This window comes from Cryptomeria japonica, chromosome 9 (genome assembly GCF_030272615.1).
Source record: "Cryptomeria japonica chromosome 9, Sugi_1.0, whole genome shotgun sequence".
NCBI lineage: Eukaryota > Viridiplantae > Streptophyta > Pinopsida > Cupressales > Cupressaceae > Cryptomeria > Cryptomeria japonica.
In genome coordinates, this window is record NC_081413.1 from 497,775,329 (window position 1) to 497,796,722 (window position 21,394).

Here is a 21,394-nt window from a genome sequence, read left to right on the forward strand (position 1 = left end):
TACTCAATCTCAACCATCCATTGCTCCATTTTTCCTATAAATAGAGCTCACATTCCTCATTTTCAAATCCTCAAGCATTTAGCATTCATAGTCATCATCTTGAAAACTTGCATGCATCTAGCTTATAGTAAAATTTTAGAGAGCATTTAGCATAAATCACTAATATATTGTCACTTTGGTTTAAAATAAATCATTTTAGCATCATAGCATCTAGTATTAGTTTTTTATTCACATTTAGAGAAAATACTTCAATCTCAAACCTCCATAAGCATCCATAGTGCAAAAAGTTGTTGAGAGCTACACTAGTTTGGAACTTGGAGAGGAGAGGAACAAAGGAGAAGGAGCTAAGAGCATGTTAGGAGGCATTTGGAGATGCCTCATCATATTTATTTTCTTAGTTGAATATTCTCTCATGATTTTAGTATCTCTTTTGATATGCCTCTTTAGAATAATCTTTTCTTGCTAACACTAACATTTTTCCTCTTGTGTGTGTTGTCTTCGAACATATATTCTAACCCTCTTTTTGCAGAGCATCATTTGATTAACCCGACGTGAATCCAGTCATCCAAAATAATTTTTTTAAACCAACTAACATGTTTGAATGTTGAACTTGACACATAGGTCGCGCTTTAGCGCTTTTGATTGTGTTGTAGCGCTATTGCAACTTGTTATTCTAGCGCTATTGTTTTTATAATAGCACTATTGTCTCAAGTTTGGTGCTATTGACCTTTATTTAGTGCTTTTGTGCTTGTTTTAGCACTTTTGTGCTTGTTTTAGCACTTTTGTACTTGTTCTGGCACTTTTGCATTTACTGTCATGTTTTTTCTTTCAGTGCTTTTGTCTATGTAATAACGTGTTTTTGGTTAAATAGAGCTTCTGTTTTCACACAGACTAGCACTATTGTAATAGAACATTGTAAGGAAGACCTTGTAACCGAAAAAAATGATTTTTTTTAGGCTTGTGGAAGCCCTCCCTATGCGTGGATTTTACTAACTATTCACTTTTTGTGTAGGTCTAAAAACTAACTTCGTTAAAAAATTAAAAAAAAATTGTTTTTGGTGCTTTAAAATTGAACAAAAAAAACTTTTTTTTCCTTGCCACTTAGGATCATTTGTTTTTGGTGCTTTAAAATCAAACAAAAACAAACTTTGTTTCTTGCAAGTTAGTCTTAATTGTTCATTTGGTGCTTAAAATCAACAAAACAAATTTATTTTTTGCATCAAACTTAAGCAAAAACTCACAATCTACACTTCCATTTTTGGTGCAAATAAAATTCACAATCAACTTGTCTCATTTTTTGCAAAATGGTTTTACTTCATGCATACGTGTTTTTTATTAAGTTGACGAGGATTTTAAAGTTCTAGTTTACTTAAACATATTGCCTTTGAAGTTAAAAAGAACATCATGGTTGTTGGAGCAACATCTCCAATTAGATAGAAAATCATTGCAATGACAAGTTAAAAAGAATAAGTTCTTTTCGTGATTGGCACACTTGTGCAAAAGAGTTGCCTGAGTGGTCCTACTTCTAACACACACTATCCTCTCCCTTGGCTTTCGTGGTCCTAGGTGCATGAGAAAAGTGTTAGTAACACTCAAATTTTTATCTTTTTAAGAGAGGCCTACCAAGAGACACATCACTCTTGGGAGCGACCTCGTGCGGTAAATCCTTCGAGCTGCTATAGAAATTAGGTGAGAGCGAAAGCTGTAGCCTTGGGTATAGTTGTTCCTATAGTGTAACTTGCCGAAATGACAAATGGGCCCCACCACAAGTTACAAGGCTCTTAAGTGAGTCACTGCAGAATGAACTTATGTCCAAAGACATCAAAAATTACTAAACACCTTTAAATAGTAGCCCACCCATTATATTGATTGAGGATATTTGTGATATAATGCAGTGCAAGAGCATAGATGGTTTTGCTCCCAAGATACTCACCATACATATTTCCTTGAGTAGAAACATAGCTTTGTGAAAAGTCACTTGTGGCTTGATGAAAGTGGTGACTCCCCCATCATAGGGATCATCTATTTGTTATGCTTGTGCAAGACTTAGTATATCACATCCTTACCTGCCACGGTGGGATTCATAAGGTATGTACTACCAAAGTCGAAGAAATATCAAGATGTGAGCTGAATTTATCGCAACTAGCCATTTGACCTTAGGGATAAAAATTGTTTGAAGTGTTTTCATTTTAGTCAAGACCAATTGCAAATTGAGCTGACTTCAAGCTTTGGAAAGAAAACACCTAAAACACATTTAAAGGAAAGGGTTATAAAAAGTCCAAGGATTGGGTTGATCTAGACCCATACTCATCTGTGCCTTCAAGGCAACATTCTTGTGTTTGTGTGCTTTCTTTGTTTTCTTGTCAAAGAAACATCATAATAATCCAAAAATCAAAACAAGTATTCATCCAACCAAACATTTTTCAAAACAACCAAAAGATCAAAAACAAAGAGAAAAGGTATCAAACTATATGACCATTCTTCACATCTTGAGAAAGAAGAATCTTCATCAACACATCAACTTGAAAAGAAGACCATTGACCTCAAAGGCTTTGATCAAAAGGAGGAAATTCCTCTATCTAAATAGACAAATCTTTGTCTCTCATAGAGCTTTTCTATGTCACATACGTCTATACCTTCAAGGCAAATCAAATGAATTTGATCCAGTGTCATTGAACCGCAGAGCTTTTATGCAATATAGAGCTTTGAGTTATCACAAAAACCAAGGAGGCAAGATCAATCCCAACTTCTTCCCAGACATTTGTATCACATACAACGTAGCTCGAGAAATGCCACCAACACCCGAAAGGGAAGAGGTAGAATTTGTTCCATTTGTGACACAAAGATTTTATTGAAGTTAAAACATTTCATCCATTTCTCACCTTCACGTCATCACTTCATTTCAACTCTCAAAACATTCAGAGGTTCTTGTCCTAAATTCTCTTTTAAAAATTGCTTGAATCAAACACAAAACATGACCTTTTAGATTGTTTCTACATCTAGGATAAAGCTTATCCTAAGAGACATATCTACATAGGTAAAAATAGTTTATTAGTGAATCCTCTCATTACTAGGTAGTTAAGTTTGTAACACATCTCAGATTTCTCTAAACCTTGTCACATCAAACCTTATCAAAAACAAACAAGCAATTCAAGAAGAAAAATTTTGTAACATCTTCCTTTAAGTGCTAGAGATCCACATGCAACACGACACACCAACCATCAATCTTTCATTTCATCAACAACTCATCATCATTTTCACCCAACTTCAACAAAAACTTATAAAAAAAATGGCTCATACCTGATCACAGTCAAGGCAATGAGAAATAGAAATTGAAGAAGAAGAGGAGGAAAATATCAATGAATTTCAAGAAGCACTTGGAGGGAATGCGAATGAGGAAAACCCAAGTACTCCTACCCCTGCAACAATAGAAAGGGCTCAACACAACCCTCTTTTTAACAGACTTTTTGATAAAATACTCAAGAGCAATGCGGATGCTCACTTTTTAAAGCTTGCTCAAGAAGGAGCCAAACTCCCCTTTGACTTTGATCTTGCACAACTAAGACAAGCATCAGAATGACAAAGTCTCAATGAGGAAGAAAAAGGTAGAGATCGCATCAAGTTATAACATTCCTCAAGGTAACCCACCACCACCTCCTCCTCCAAATGACATAGAGTTGTTGCGGCAACAAGTTGAAAATCTTGCCCAACAACTTCATAGTCACGTAAAGACTAATCAATTTTCACTCAATGACATTTGTCCCTATCCCTTTGATAGGAATCTTTATATGCCACCTTTTCCATGAGGGTTCGAAACACCCAAGTTCTAAAAGTATAGAGGAAAAGGAGATCCTCGTGATCATGTCAGAGAATTCCATTCAGCTTGCCTCGAAGTGGCATAAGAAGATACATACCTAATGCGCCCTTTTCCCCGAAGCTTGGGAGGAACAACCACATCATGGTTTTCCTTACTACTAGGTGGCATTAGGACCTTTGAAGAGCTAGTTCAGAAGTTCTTGACACATTACTCTCATAACATTGAACGTGATATCACCATGGCTGATCTGTGTAACACTAAACAAAAACCAGGTGAACTATTCTCAGTATTCCTGCAACGATGGCGTCAAATTTCTAGCAGACGTTCTCTTCAGTTACCTCAACAAGAACTAGTGGAAATATTTATTTCCAACTTAAACAAAGGAATGGAATTTCACTTGGATGTCAAAGACATAGACTCTTTCAATGACATGATCACCAAAGGCTTAAAATGTGAGCAGGCTCTCATCAAGAAAGGACTTGTCAAAATATATAATGAGCCAAAGGATGGTCCTCGCCCACGCTTCAATAGTGACAAACCAAGCTTCTGGAACAAAAACAAAAATGTTGTCAATGACGGGGTTGTGGATGCAAGAACTATAAAAAGTACACAACCTATAGTTTGATTTGCAGGACAAAATCCCCCACCTCAGACTAACACAGTTGCTCCTCCAAATCAAGGCCACATCACATCTCATGATGAACCCAGACCTCATCAATAAAAACCAAAGTGAACATACACTCCCTTAGGGGAACCCATCAAAATAGTATTATGACAACTGGTTTCTCAAAATATGGTAACCCTACCCAAAACGTCAAATTATGAACCTCAAGTCAAACCTGCATGGTGGAGGGATACTAAACATTGTGATTTCCATCAAGGGAAAGGACACAAGACAAGAAATTGTCACAGATTGAAAGATCTTATTCAGGATCTTATTAACCAAGGTGAAATCGAAATCGAAGGACATGACCCAAAGACAACAAATAATCATCATCTTATGTTTAAAAATCCACTTCCATCACAAGATCAAAGGGGTCCTTCTACTTCAGGGAGAAACACAGATAGCACCAATTATATGCAAGCCATGTATATTATATTGTGAATCACCTATACGATGCTAGTGAACAAATTGCAACTATAACCATAAAAAATCCCAGCTCCACTTGCAATGTTGTTACACATCGCAACAAGATTACCATAAAAGCAACTCCAGAAGGTACCCCATCTATCCCAAAGTAGTATAACCTTGTGGAACAGTTAGACAAAATGCCCGCACTGATATCTATCTTAAAGCTATTGCGCCTATCTCCATCTCATAAAACCATCTTGGATCAAGCTCTCCAAGAGGCATCAGTCCCTACAAACCTAAATACAGATCAATTCCAAGCCATGGTTGGAAATCTAAAGTCATCACCTTGTCTCACTTTTTCTGAAAGTGACAACTCTTCCTTTCAGCAACCTCATAACGCCTCACTACACATTTAAGGATTTATCAACCAGCATAGGATCAAGCGATTCTTGGTCGATAATGGAGCTGACCTGAATATCAGTACACTGCAATTGGTCACAGCTTTGGGATATGCAATAGAATCAGTGGATCCCCGCAAGAAGATCACAATCAAATCCTATGATGATGCAGAGCGTTCATCCAAAGGGGCTATGGTACTACCCATCTGAGTGGGCCCTATGGTGAAGCACATCATTTGTCAAGTTCTCGACCTTCCTCTGCCATACAATCTATTGTTAGGAAGACCTTGGATACACACCATACAAGTTGTTCCATCCACCTACCATCTATGTATCAAGTTCCCACATAATGGTGTAGAGAACACAATCCTCAGTGATGTAAATCCCTTTGGATATTGTCATAATATCATTCATCAACTAGAGATTACCATTCCTAACAATAGAGAAGCCATCTCCTCCACATCATACATAAGTCCAACCTCTCTTGCCAGTTCAAACACCACTATACCCAAGCAAGAAAAGCTTAAAATGAAAATAGCAGAGGAAGGTCCTGGAGAATACAATTTGAGTCAACTCTTTTGTGTGTGACAAATGCCCACTTCTCCTAGAACACATGGAAAACCTCAATGATTACTTCAAACACCACTAATCACGCCAGCATGTACTTTGATGCCTTTCATCCTGGGAAAGAGTCAAGAAGAAGAAACCAGAGATGAGGACTTAGCATAATGGATCTATAAAGATCCCATCACTACAGATATTCCACAAGCTAAGCTTCCCATGGATTAGTATGGCAAAGGCCTTCTCATTATGCAAAGAATGGGTTATGATGGTTAGAGTGCTTTGGGACCTTGCAAATAAGGACAACATGAACCGTTGCTGCTGGAATTACAACCCAAAGACAATACAATCCTTCCTAAGCTCGGATTCAAAGGAAAACCCAACAAACCACTATATCAACCTATGGCAAAGAGGACACCTTTTATTATAAAAGCAGCATCAAACACCATTACAATAGCCCTAATGAGGCTAAAAATCCCAGCACAACCACCTACAATACCCATCATCCCACCAATAAAACCATTGATCCCATCAGCAGCAGCAATAACATCAATAGCACCATTAGAAGCAACAATTGTATTAGAACCCACAAAAGTATCTACAACATCAACAGTTCCAGTAGAAGCAACAGAGTCAACACTACCAATGCTCCCCGTATCAGATTCGTTGATCCCCATCATCCTTCCTACAGCACTACTCATTTCATTTACACAGGTACATCAACTGATCACACCTGTAGTGTTTAACTCAAAGGACATCCCAGTATGGTATAGTAATCAGATACTAGAAAGTGACTCAAAGACCAACTCACATGAATGGGAATTTGATTCCATCTAGCTTAATACTTCAGATGAGGAAGACACATCACTACCTCCACCCCGCAAAGACATCCCTATTTACGGAGAAGCATAGATAAAGACCTCTTGGGTTCTTGAGATAGAAACTTCTTCCACAGACCCTACGTCACATCCTACACCCGATTCTAATAGGGAGAGTACCATCAATGACCTTCACCACAACGTCTTAACCCTCACTGACACATCTAACGAACTTAACCTAATTGATGAAGTAATGCCCATTATCCATCCTGAACTCATCGAATGGAACCAACCTGCTCCCGCGTATCTTGACCATTTCCAAAACAATGAGGTGATCATTGAATTTTTGGAACTATGGGATAACATACCAAGCGGGGATCACAAAGCTGGATTCCTCATTGAACTTAATAGCACAACATACTTTGGGGTGGACGCCAAACCTTTCAGCTACAAAAATATAACAATAACACATGGATCTTCCAGTGAAAACCACACCGTGGCACTGTTTGATTTAACAAAAGTAAAAAGAAAGAGCGTATCTAATGGCAAAAACCTCTCTGAGGCACCGGCCGATGAAAGGTTTGACATTCTCCCTGCTAGTACACAACGGGAATGGTCAATGATTCTCATCGAGGAAACAAAAGAATACAACGTGGGGACTCTTGAGATTCCTCACCACATACATCTGGCATCTCTTCTAACTCCAAAGGAACAACCTAAGTCTGTAGAGTTCTTCCAGAAGCATCAGATCAACTTTGCATGGTCATATGTAGACATGCCTAAGCTTGATCCTAATTTAGTCATGCATCACCTCACCATAGCAGAAGGAGCCAAGCCTATCAAGTAGAAGCTTCACAAGATGCATCCTCCGATTGCAGTACTAGTCAAAGCAGAACTCAAGAAACTCCTAGATGTTGGTTTCATTAGACCAATTGATTATGCAGATTGGATGTCCAATATTGTGCCTATCAGCAAGCCAAATGGGGGCATCCATATTTGTACTGACTTCAAAGATCTGAATAAGGCATGTCCTAAGGATGACTTCCCCCTACCAAACATTGACATCATAGTGGACCTAACAGCAGGACATGCCATGCTTTCACTCATGGATGGCTTTTCAGGATACAATCAAATAAAGATCGCACTAGAGGATAAACATAAGACAACCTTCACATGTCCATGGGGCACATACTACTGGAATGTAATACCTTTCGATCTCAAGAATGCAAGAGCAACCTATCAATGAGCAATGACCACCATCTTCCACGACATGATGAATACTATAATGGAAGATTATGTTGATGACTTACTAGCAAAATCACTCACTAGAGAAGGTCATCTAGACATATTAGATAAAATCTTTGATAGACTGGAACAATATCATGTTTGACTCAACCCAAAGAAATGTGTCTTTGGAGTAACCTCAGGGAAGCTTGTAGGATACATTATTTCAGGTAAAGGCATTGAAGTCGATCTAGCAAAGGTCAAAGCAATCATGGACATGCCACCTCGAAAGAACATCAGTCAGCTAAGGACATTACAAGGATGGCTCCAATCCATCTAAAGATTCATTGCACAACTGGCAGATAAGTGTCACTCCTTTACACATCTGCTACACAAAAACATTTCCTTTCAATGGGATGCCAGATGCCAGCAAGCATTCTAGATGCTTAAAGACTATCTCATGAATACACCATTGTTGATCACACCATATCCAAGCAGACCTCTGTTACTCTATATATCAGCAACAAGTACAAAATTGGGTGTACTATTGGCACAACACAATGCAGAAGGGAAAGAGTGCATTGTTTACTACATCTCTCGCACACTGGTTGGCTATGAACTCAACTACACACCTATTGAGTGAGCTTGCCTAGCAGTAATCTTGGCAGCCACTAAACTGAGGCACTCTCTATTAACACACAAGGTACAGCTCATTGCAAAGATTGATCTACTCAAATACTTACTCAGTAAAGCAGCATTGACAGGCCACTTGGCCAAATGGGTGATGATTCTCAGTGAATTTGACATCGAGTAAGTGGACCGTAAAGCTATCAAAGGTCAAGTTATTGCAGATCAGTTGGCCAAGGCACCACTCATAGGCAATCATCCTCTCATTTCCAATTTTCTAGATGAAGAGATCTTCATGATCACAACAACACAACCATGGAAACTATACTTTGATGGTTCATACACTAGGCATGGCTCGAGGGCAGGCATTCTGTTTATCACACCTCAAGGTGACAACATCCTAAAATCTTATAGACTCACATTTCCATGCACCAACAACATAGAAGAGTATGAGGCCTTGATCACAGGACTCAGGCTAGCCATACAATGGAAGTTACAAGAACTACAAGTATATGGCGACTCCCAACTAATCATTCGACAAGCAACTGATGAATATCAAACTAAAGATGACAAACTCATGTCGTACAAGCAAATGGTGGACAATTTAAAGGCATCATTTACTACTATCACCTTTGAGCAAATACCAAGAGATCATAATCGAGCTGCTAATGCTATGGCTACCATTGCATCTCTCCTAGATATTCCGCAGAATTCAACACACTACGAGTTCTTGGTCGAACAAATTTGGATCCCCGCTTATGATATCCCAGAATCTGAGATGATATGTCACCTTATCAGTTCTGAATTGCCATGGTATGGTGAGTTCTACACTTATCTCCACGATCACACCCTTCCACCTAACCAATCGAATAACCAATGTAAAACCTTCATTCACCAAACCGGTTGATATACCATTATTGTTGAAACCCTATACTGACACAGTCTTGATGGTACTCTCCTTCAATGTCTGGAACAAGATGAGATAACAAAGGCCTTGGAAGAGGTACATGAAGGAATTTGTGGAACTCATGCAAGTGGTCCATCACTAGCTAAGAAACTCCTATGCACTGGATACTATTGGCCATCTATGGAAGAAGACTCCTACTATTTTGTCAGAAAGTGCAAGAAATGACAAGTTCATGGAGATCTGATACATGCACCAGCACAAGAATTGCAACCAATCACAACACCATGGCCTTTTTGTCAATGGGGCCTTGACCTTGTGGGTAAAATTCATCCATCGTCATCCAACGGCCACAAATTCATTATTACCGCCACCGAATACTTTACAAAGTGGATCGATGTTGTTCCACTTACCCAAGTTACCAACAAGAATATCACCTCATTCATCCTCAATTACATCATCTACTGGCATGGTGTACCCATGTCCATCATCAGAGATAATGGTCTTCCTTTCAAGAATCAGGATGTATGTGAACTCTGTGAGAAATTTCACATCCAACACCGCTTTTCCACTCCCTATTACCCACAAGGCAATGGTCAGGCCGAAGCATCAAACACGAACATATTGAGGATCCTAAAGAAGACAATCAATGATGTCGATCATGATTGACAAATTCAATTGAATCCAGTACTATGGGCATATCAAACTAGCATTCGAACCCCTACAGGCACAACTCCCTACTCATTTGTCTATGGTGCAGAAGCTATTTTACCTAAATTGAGGTAGAGATACCATCACTACAGGTTTCCTTACACAATCTCATAGATGATGAAGCATACAGAGTATCACGTCATCGGGACTTAGAGCTACTCGATGAGAAACGACAAGCTGCATACAATCACCTCAAGGCCTATCACCAGCGCATGAGCAGAAGTTATAATCATCGAGTTAGACCTCATACATTTGAGGTAGGTGATCTTGTTCTTCAAGAAAATCCTCGTAACCAACCCAACCGAGAACATCAAGGAAAGTTTGAATCAAATTGGCTAGGTCCATATGTTATCACTACTGTATTTGGGTACGTGACATATCAGTTGGCTACTTTAGAAGGAGAACCACTAGCAGATCCGATCAACAATATGCACCTCAAATGGTTTTATACCTGAACTGCATAGAGCATACCAAAAACATCCAGATAAATGACCTGAAGAAAATACAAAAACATCAAAATAGTAAAAAAAATCATGCATCCAAATGGTGAACGACCACTCTAGTGGCACCTTGGGTAAGTATGATGGTGAAAACCTAGCAAACATGCACCATTCGTAGCAGCTATGGCTCCATTGTCTTTCAGACTTGTTGCAATCACATTCATTTCATTCACTCATGCATCTATCCAAACCATGGCTTGTTATTTATCTACAATCAAGAAAGTACTTCATGCGTCTTGCATCCCGCTTTTTCATAGTAATGTCTAAATTGGGGGCAATGCCCTTAACCTATTTATGGAAGTGGATTCTACATTGTTTTGTGATTCATTAAGTTTGTCATTCAAAACTATCTTGCAAAAATACCAAAAACATTCCAAAATCGTCTCACAAAATCCAAAAACATTGGAAAACAATCAACAAAATCAAAAAACATTCAAAAAAATCACAAAATCCAAAAATATCAGAAAACATCAAAAATCACATAAAAAACATGGCAACACATTGTACATACTCATCCGAGCAGATACCAAACAAACATTGAAAAATACTCGCACGATGATCACTTCTCAAATCGACCAAACAATCAACATCAACACTCAAACTGTCTTCAACAAGGATGCATCCTTCCTTACCAAAACAAAGACAAGATGACATTTTCTTTGACAAGAAAATTTTGTTTAAAGCTATTAAATACTTGGTTGATTTGTGGGTTATATATTCACGTCAGGTTCCTACAACATTGTTTGTGTATCTTCTGTGAATTATTCTGATGAAGTTCTGGGGCATGTCCTAATGGTGTCTACGTGGGAAGTTCACTAAGCTACATGATCTTAGGCAAAATGCAGGCATAGATCACTACGGCTTGCTGACTATAGCGTATACCTCAACCATATGAGCATGAACCATTACCAAGGATCCATATTCTTTATTCTTTTTGTACATCTACTATTTGTTTGCAAGAATAAGTGCTCTTTCTTTGGTTCCTCCTACCTCATCCATTTGGATAAAGGTTTTGTCTCTTATTAAGGCATAAACTTGTCTCAAGATATGATCAGCCCAAGATCAAGGAGGACAATCCCAGACATGCATGAATGGGGATGATCCTTGTCTGTTTTGCAAGAAATACTCTGGTCACAAATCTTCTCACCAATCCCACGGCATGAGAAATGTCTGATCGAGTAGACACCATAGCATACATGAGGCTTCCAACTGCATATTTGTATGGAATTTTATCCATAAACTCCTTATCTTCATGTGTTTTAGGACACAATTGAGAAGACAACTGAAAATGAGATGCTAAAGGTACACAAATAGACTTAGCATCCGCCATAACAAATCTGTCCAAGACTTTTTTAATGTAGTCTTGCTGAGATAGTTTGAGTTCTCTCTTTTTTCTATCCCGAATAATAGTCATTCCTAGTATCTTTTTTGCTGCCCCTAAATCTTTCATGGCAAATTCTTTTGCTAAATGAGTCATAAGTTCACTCACAATCCTCATGCTTGTGCCGGCCACTAGCATATCATCCACATAAAGAAGAAGAATGACAAATTCGCCATTAGGAAGCTTCTTGTAATAGATACAAGGATCAGACTCGCTACAAGTAAACTTGTGATCAATCATGAACTTGTCAAATTTAAGATACCACGATTGGGGGGCTTGCTTAAGCCCATACAAACTATGTTTCAATCTGCAATAAAGGTTTCCCTGCCCCTTTTTAATGAACCCTTCCAGCTGATGCATAAATAGTTCCTCATCAAGATTTCCATGGAGAAATGTTGTCTTCACATCCAACTATTCAAGTTCAAGATCTCAAGCTGCAACTAATCCCAATACTGCTCGGATGGTAGTCATTTTAACTACTGGCAAGAAAATTTCTTTGAAGTCGAGGTGTTGCTGCTGAGCATATCCCTTTACAACTAGTCTTGCTTGAAATATTTTGTGACCTTCGGTTTCATATTTTAGTTTATACACCCATTTATTTCTTAATGTCTTTCTATCAGGCGGATGTGGCACCAAATCCCATGTCTGATTTCTCACTAGTGCATCCATTTCTTTGCACATTGTAGTGTGTCAGTTATCATGGTCTGCATTTTTACAAGCCTCTTTATATATTGCAGGCTCTGTTTGATTAAAGATGAGCAAAGAAGGATCAGCCTCTTCACAAAATAGTAAGTCATAATCAGAAAATTTTGCAGGAGGTCACCTCTGTCTGGTTGATTTTCTCAATTGACTCTCTGTTTCAGTAGTAGAGTTATTCAATTTTTGTGATCCTTGTTCATGCAAGCTAAAATCTCTCCCATTTTTAATTTGCCTGGAATTTTTACTGACCTATGGATTTTTGTCCTTGTTTAATGCAGGCTCGTCACGGGAGAAGGGACTCGCAGCAGTATTTTGCACTGCATGTATTCTACATGTGTGCAGGGAGCTGCGTGACATGAAAGCATTGTCCATGACCTTATCTTGTTGGGAGTGCAGTGAGTGGGTAGCCATGGTGGCATCCTCCATGGTTTGTGCTGGAGGATGACTCCATGGTGGGACTGCAAAGGAGAAGTCTGTAGGGGCCTCGTGGAGTGGTCTACAGGTGGGGAGTGCTTGGGAGTGGACCTACGGAGAAGGAGAGGGAGCTACTGGGGGGTCACGAGGAGTCTGTAGGGAGTACAGATCACACGAGGAGTGGGAGGAAGCTATGGGGAGCTCACACAATGAGTGAGGAGAGGCAGGTGCTTGGGGAGGCTGCCGTGGAGGTGGGTGGACAAAATTTTTATCATGCCATGAGAAATGGGGGGGGTGTGAAGCTAAATGTGTAGGAGGTGGTGGAGAATATCCAACAAAGTGGTTTTGATGTGAGCCAAGGTGCTCACCACATGGATGTTCTTCCAAATGAGTGTTAGTTTGAAGAGGATATGCTATGTTCTGTAGACCCCCAAATTCTAAATAAATGAAGACCAAACATTATCAGCACTTTCTTCATCATTCTCAATCTGAGAATTGTATTCAACTGATGTAGATGTCATAGGAGCTCCCACTGAATGAGAGACCGGAGCCAGAGCATTAGTAGTTGAATTCTAAAATAGAGACATAGGGACATAATTTATCTCTGATTTATTTACATCTTGTAGTGCGGGAAAGGAGGTTTCATGGAAAACTACATCCCTGCTACGAACAATCTTTTTGTGAACTGGATCCCACAATCTGAAACAAAACTGCTCTTCTCCAGACCCCACAAAGATACATTTCAGCGACTTTGGATCCAATTTCGTTCGCTTTTCCTTGGGTATATGCAAGATTACTTCGCATCCAAACACATGAAGATGTGAATATGAAATCCTCTTCCCTTGCCATTCCTCTTCCAGAATACCAAAATCCAATTTAGATGATGGACTTCGGTTGATTAAATATATTGTTGTGTTAGATGCTTCTACCCAAAATTCTTTGCCTAAACCTTCATTAGACAACATACATCGTGCCTTCTCAAGAATTGTTCTATTCATCCTCTCGGTTGCATCATTTTCTTGAGGAGTGAAAGGAACAACCTTGATTCTTCTAATCCCATTATCAGCACAAAAATTATCAAATTCATGTGAGCAAAATTCCCCACCGTTATTGGTTTGTAAGCATTTAATCCTATGCCCAATCTGATTTTCAACTAAAGCCTTGAAAATTTTAAATTTTGAAAACACTTCAGATTTCCTAGAAAGCATATAAATTCATACTTTTCTTGTACAATCATCAAGAAATGTTACAAAATAGTTAGCTTCTCCAATGGAGGTTACCCCGGTTGGTCCAAAAACATTCGAGTATATAAGCTCCAATGGTGTTGTCTTTGTGTCACGCTCACCTTTCAAAAAACTGACTCTCTTTTGTTTGACATAGAGGCAATGTTCACAAAAGGCTAAGTCCACAAGCTTGAGGCCTGGTAGCTGATTTCTTGTATGCATAACATGGAGACCTTTCTTGCTAATGTGTCCAAGTCTTTGATGCCAAAGATGTGCTTTTGCTGTCCTCAATCACCATTGTAGCTCCCACTTCACCATGAGTCTTAAATATGTATAGGCTTCCCACTTTGTTACCATTTGCAATCAGCATGGTACCATGCGTTACTTTCCATGTATCCGAAAGAAAATTAACATTAAGACCTTGACCAAAGAGTTGTCCAATGGATATCAAATTTTGCTTCAATTTTGGGACATGGCGAACATCTTTGAGCAGCCATGTTTTACCACCTTCTAATGGTAGCAATACATCCCCTTTGTCTGTAATTTCACAAGCTTTGTTATCACCTAAGAAAACATTGCCAAAATGACCTTCATGGTAGTTAATGAATGCTTCAAGACAGGAGGTAGCATGATAGGAGGCACCAGAATCAAGCACCCATGAATCCAGAGTAGTGTCGGTTGTTGAAAGGATTAAAATGCTATCATCTTTATCGTAAACTGTATTTTCTTCGTTGTCCCGCACCCTCTCTTGTGCCCTTTTGAAATTTCTGCAATCCTTTTTCACCTAACCGGCTTTGCCACCAAACCAACATTCACCATTTTTGTTTCTAGACTTCGATCTCTTTTCTGATTTCAAACATCTATGGTAATTATTTTTGCCTCTATTATGACTTCTACCTCTATTATCGGTGCTAACCACCATTAAGGCTTCACTGGATGAAGGTTCATCATTCTTTCTTCTCAAATCCTTGCTGAGAAGAGTAGCTGCTACATCATTAAAAACTAACTTATTTTTATTGGATATAGATGTGCTAACTACTGTTACAACACCATCCTAGTTGCTTGGTAAAGAACACAATAATAAAACAGCCTTGCTTTCATCATTTTGTGTTATCCCCACTGAAGTCGCTTGACTAATCAATGTATTGAATTCATTGATATGGTTTGCCATAGCACAAACTTCCTTCATTTTCAGTTTGTACAAGCGCTTCATAATAAAGACTTTATTTGTAGTCAATGCCATTTCATACATGGCTGTGAGTCTATCCCATACTTCTTTTGTTCTTACATCACCCATGACATTGAAGAGAACATTATTGGACAATGAGAGAAAAATTGTCACTCTCGCCTTCTTGTCCAATTTTTCCCAATCTTCATCATCCATCCCAATTGGTTTCTTTGCTTTCCCTTCAAGCACGAGTGAAAGGTCTTGCTTTATTAGCAAAGACTCCATCTGCACTTTCCATAACCCGAAGCTCTGACCAGAGAACTTCTCTATCTTCGATTCTTCCATGATTCTATAAATTCAAACACCAAAATCTAAATAGCGATCTAACCTCGCTCTGATACCAATTGTTAGGATGAAGAAATCGAATTGAAAACAACAGATAAACAAAATTAACAATACACAACACAAACAATTAGACACACAGATTTATCATGGTTTGGAAATTGCCTACATCCACACTTGAAGTAGGGGAATCACTCTATTATTCACCAATTTGGTTTACACATATACAACTGCATTCAGCTATAGAAAGTAACCTTTAGAAATGAATTACAATCCGCTCTTAAAGAGCTTGCAAAGAGAATATGAATAGCCAAGAGTTTTGGCGGCAAACAAGGAAGGAGTCCGTTGGACTTCAACTTCCAACAATATCATCACCCTGCTCAAAGCTACAATTTTGTCATAAGTAGTGTCATCGAGTAGGAAACCATTTGATTTATTATCCTATTGATGTGGTGAATAGACTTCTAGGAAGTTGTGAGAATGGGTCATGACCAATATCTAAGGATTGGGACTTATTCTATAAATGCATTTCATGATTTAAAGATCACCATTACAACTAGTTCAATGTTAATTTATCATTGTGGTTGGCACATAACAATGCACCGGATAGTTACCCTTCCAAAAACTAACACATCATTTAGATTTTGTATAGGGTTTTGATCTATTAAGGAGAGCACATCTCTCAAAAATATCACAAATATATAAAATCAATAAGATTAACTGGTACAATTTAGAAAGCTATTTGATATACGATGAATTTAAAATGGTTGTATTGATGTATTTGTTTGAGATTGTGTAACTCATTTTATGAGAATTTTCTTAATTGATTTAATCTGAAATTCAATCAAGTGAGGATATGTTTACAAGATAAGTAGTTGTGGGATAGATTTTTCTGAAATAGAAAAAAAAATTATCATGGAGATATACATAAGAACATTATTAAATTGTATATATACACTTGAGATATTCTAGTCTTTTTTAAAAGAGTCTTGATTAGCTAATATCACTTAAGTACCTAAGAAGGTAAAAAATGCATTCTAATATTTCAAATGAACATGTACCTTTCATAAGTCTTTAAAAGTATATGGTAAATTAATATAATGGTACATGTAATTCAAAAATTAACTCCATTTTTTTTATATTATACAAGATGCACATAAATTTTTCATATTCAACATTTCCAAAATTGATAGAGGAAGGTAATAAATTAAAAAAAAACATTTGTCTAATATTCTCAAAGCAAAAAATTCTTGGAAAAAAAAATACCAATATTTACCTCTTGAAGCACAATCCCAAATGCTAGCCCTTTTTTTTTTTTGGAAAAAGTGTCCTTATAATCACACTACTCAACTAATGTAATATATGATGAATTTCCCTAAAAAAAAATAGCAATGAACAATTATGCCACTTACTTAGATTTGCGGCATGGATTGTAGGAATTTTCATAAAGAGATTTTTCATCAAGTTCAACGTACTTTTTTAATATATCCTATAAAAAATGATTAGTATAGCCTAACCTGCTCTGATACCATGTTAGAAATTAGGATCTTAGGATAGTAATCATTATAAACAAGATTATAAAGTAAATGAACTATGAAACATACATGCAAAATGTACACATTACACATGATATACATGGGGAAAATCCTTTTGGCTCAAAAACCCCATAAAACATCTTTTAATTAAAACACTTACAAATATAGTCTATAATGAAATAGACGTGAACTTGGGGACACTCCTCCAATACTTCCACATGGCCAATAATACCTCATATGCATAGTGATACAACTCACCATAAAGCTCCAAATTCACACACCTCTGAAATGAGAGAGAACCTCCTTAAATATAGGAGGAAGGGTGACTTCACTAGTCACACCTTTTCAATAAACCCCACTCATAAATAATTAATAATCTAATAGTTATTAGATTATAATTATTTCAAATGAGATATGCTTATAAAGTATATAATATATCAGGTTTTACAACCTTATATTAGAACATTATATATAAATATTATAAGGATGTGATTCCTAATAACATTATGTTCTAACAGACTTCCATTATTCCTAATCAATAAGACAGTCATTGTCTTCCAGATTTAGAGTACATATTTTGTATTTCAGATTTGTGGTTACATGATGGATTCCTATCTGGTATCTCAGGTTTGATTTGTCAGTCTTCTATTTTTTAGAAGATAGATTTGAGGGATTCTATTCCCTAATTTATTATAGTCATTACATTCTTGTTACTGCATCATATGCATCTTTGGATCTTGCTCCAGATCAATTTCTACATAGTTCCAATTTCTCACCTTCTTGTTTGTTTTATTGGAGTATGGCATCATCATTTTTCATGGAAAAGGAGACAGATTAGCATATTTCAAAGGCAATGTCATCATCCTACGTTTGGATTCCACTTCCTAATTCCTGTCAATTCCTGTCTACAATGGAAGCCTTCCTACATTTGTAGTTTTTTTTCTTATTCCTTAGAGGAATAATGTTGTTTGTAGGCATGGGACTATGTTTTCTCTTCAAGCACTTACCATTCTTGTAGGACATTATTCATTATGGGGGGGGGGGGCAATATTGTTGTGGCCACATTATTCATTATGGGACATTTATTCCATAAGAAGTGGTTTTCATTTCAAATACCTCATCTCACTCATCTGGTAGTGTGAGCATATTCTCACGTGGATTGATCTCTTCACCTCTCATGTGCACCATGCCTTAAAAGTTAGCATCAATTAAATTGCCTTGTGATACAACTAATAAGCATATGTAACTGCCAATTTATCATTCATCATCATTCAGACCCCCATTATTTTTATTGTAGTTAGGTATATTTTTCCTTATAAGATATTTTTGGAAGTTATGTCATTTTATCATGGCACTATTTCTACTTTTATTAAAAGTCATTATTGAAAATTGATTTTTCTTGTACTTTTGAGAGGAGGAATCTTAGGGAAAGGAGAAATTTTATAATCACTTAGCTTAGAGAGCTTTAGTCACTCTAATATTTTTATAATGTTGTTTTGGCTACATTATTCATTATGGGGCATTGCTACTCACTCATCTTGTATTGTGAGCATATACTCACTTGGATTGATCTTTTCACCTCTCATGCGCATTTTGGATTGTGATTTGAGACTGATTGAATTGGTTTTTGTTGTCTTCATTATGTAGTAACTATTGATTGAGGTACTTGTGCTCATCGGCACATGTAATTGCAAAATCTATCATTCATCATCACTCAGACCCCCATTATTTTTGCTGAAATCAAGTTCTTTTTCCCTTATAAGCTATTTTTGAAAGTTATATATCATTTTGCAATGGCATGCTATTTGTTCTTTTTTGAAGTCATTATTGAAAAAAAATATTCTTTTACTTTTCAAAGGGGGAATCATAGGCAATGGAGAAATTTAATAATCACTCATCTTAGTGAGTTTCAATTTTTGTTGTATTTGTATAATGACGTTCCTATTCTTGGCACACCTACGGATAATCTTATATACTAGGGATAAAGTGTTTAGAGTTATTTGTATGAGTATTGATGAAGACATTTTGGAGTCACTTGTTGGTTCTATGTATCATCATGCTCTTTGGGCTAAATTTCAAGAGGTATATCTTGATCATGATACTCTAACATCTCTTGATGCTCGTATTTCTAGTTTTGATGTGTATCTTCATTATTCATAGTAGATAACCCATGTTTGTAGTCCTTTCGCATTTTTAGAAATTTCATATAAGGGTGAAAATGCTTTAGATGTTCCTAATTCTTCGTTAGAGATAGCTGATTATCCTTCAGTTGTATTGGCTCCTCATCTATAGTCCTTTGAGACTTCCATTATTCCTAATCAATAGGACCATTATTGTCTTCCAGATTTAGAGGACATATTTTGTATTTCAGATTTGTGGTTGCATGATGGATTCCTATCCAGTATCTCAGGTTTGATTTGTCAGTCTTCTAGTTTTTTGGAAGATACATTTGAGGGATTCTCTCCCCTCATTTATTATAGTCATTGCATTCTTGTTAGTGCATCATATGCATCTTTAGATATTGCTCCATATCAATTTATACATAGTTCCAATTTGTCACCTTCTTGTTTGTTTTATTAGAGTATGGCATCATCATTTTTGATCGACAAGGAGATAGATTAGCATATTTGAAAGGAAACATCATTATCCTACATTTGGATTCCACTTTCTAATTCCTATCTAGAATGGAAGCCTTCCTACATTTTTAGTTGTTTTTTCTTCTTCCTTAGAGGATAAATGTTGTTTGTAGCCATGGGACTATGTTTTTCTTCAAGAACTTACCATCCTTGCAGGATATTATTCATTATGGGGGGGTCAATATTGGTTTGGCTACATTATTCATTAGGGGACATTTCTTCCATAAGAAGTTGTTTTCATTTCAAATACCCTAGGTCGCTCATCTGCTAGTGTGAGCATATGCTCATGTGGATTGATCTCTTCACCTCTCATGTGCACTATGGCTTGTAATTTAGCATCGATTAAATTGCCTTGTGATACATTTTATTTTGATTAACACCTGACTAAGGTACTTCTTCTAATAAGCACATGTAACTTCCAATTTATCATTCATCATCATTTAGAACCCAATTGTTTTTATTGTAATTAGGTATATTTTACCTTGTAAGATATTTTTGGAAGTTATGTCATTTTTTGATGGCACTATTTCTACTTTTATCAAAAGTCATTAATAAAAATGAGTTTTTCTTTTAATTTAGAGAGGAGGAATCATAGGGAAAGAAAAAAATTTATAATCACTTATCTTAGTGAGCTTTAGTCACTATTATATTTGTATAATGTTATTTTGGCTACATTATTCATTATGAGGCATTGCTACTCACTCATCTTGTATTGTGAGCATATACTCACTTGGATTGATGTTTTCACCTCTCATGGGCATTGTGTCTTGTGATTTGAGACTGATTGAATTGCCTTGTGTTATGTTCATCATGGATTGACTATTGACTGAGGTACTTGTGCTCATCAGCACATGTAATTGCAAAATCTATCATTCATCATCATTTAGACCCCCATTATTTTTGCAGAAATTGAGTTCTTTTTTCCTTATAAGCTATTTTTGAAAGTTATATATCATTTTGTGATGGCACCTTGTTTGTTCTTTTTTGAAGTCATTATTGAAAAAAACAATTCTTTTACTTTTGATAGGGGAATCATAGGCAATGGAGAAATTTTATAATCACTCATCTTAGTGAGCTTCATTTTTTGTCATATTTGTATTATGACTTTCCTATTCTTGTCACACCTAGGGACAATCTTATATGGAAAGCTCATAGGGATAAAGTATTTAGAGTTATTTGTATGAGTATTGATGAAGACATTTTGGAGTCACTTGTTGGTTCTATGTATCATCAAGCTCTTTGGGGTAAATTTCAAGAGGCATATGGTGATCATGTTACCATGTCATCTCTCAATGCTCGTCTTTCTAATTTTGACGTGTATCTTCACTATTCGTAGCAGATAACCCATGTTTGTAGTCCTTTGG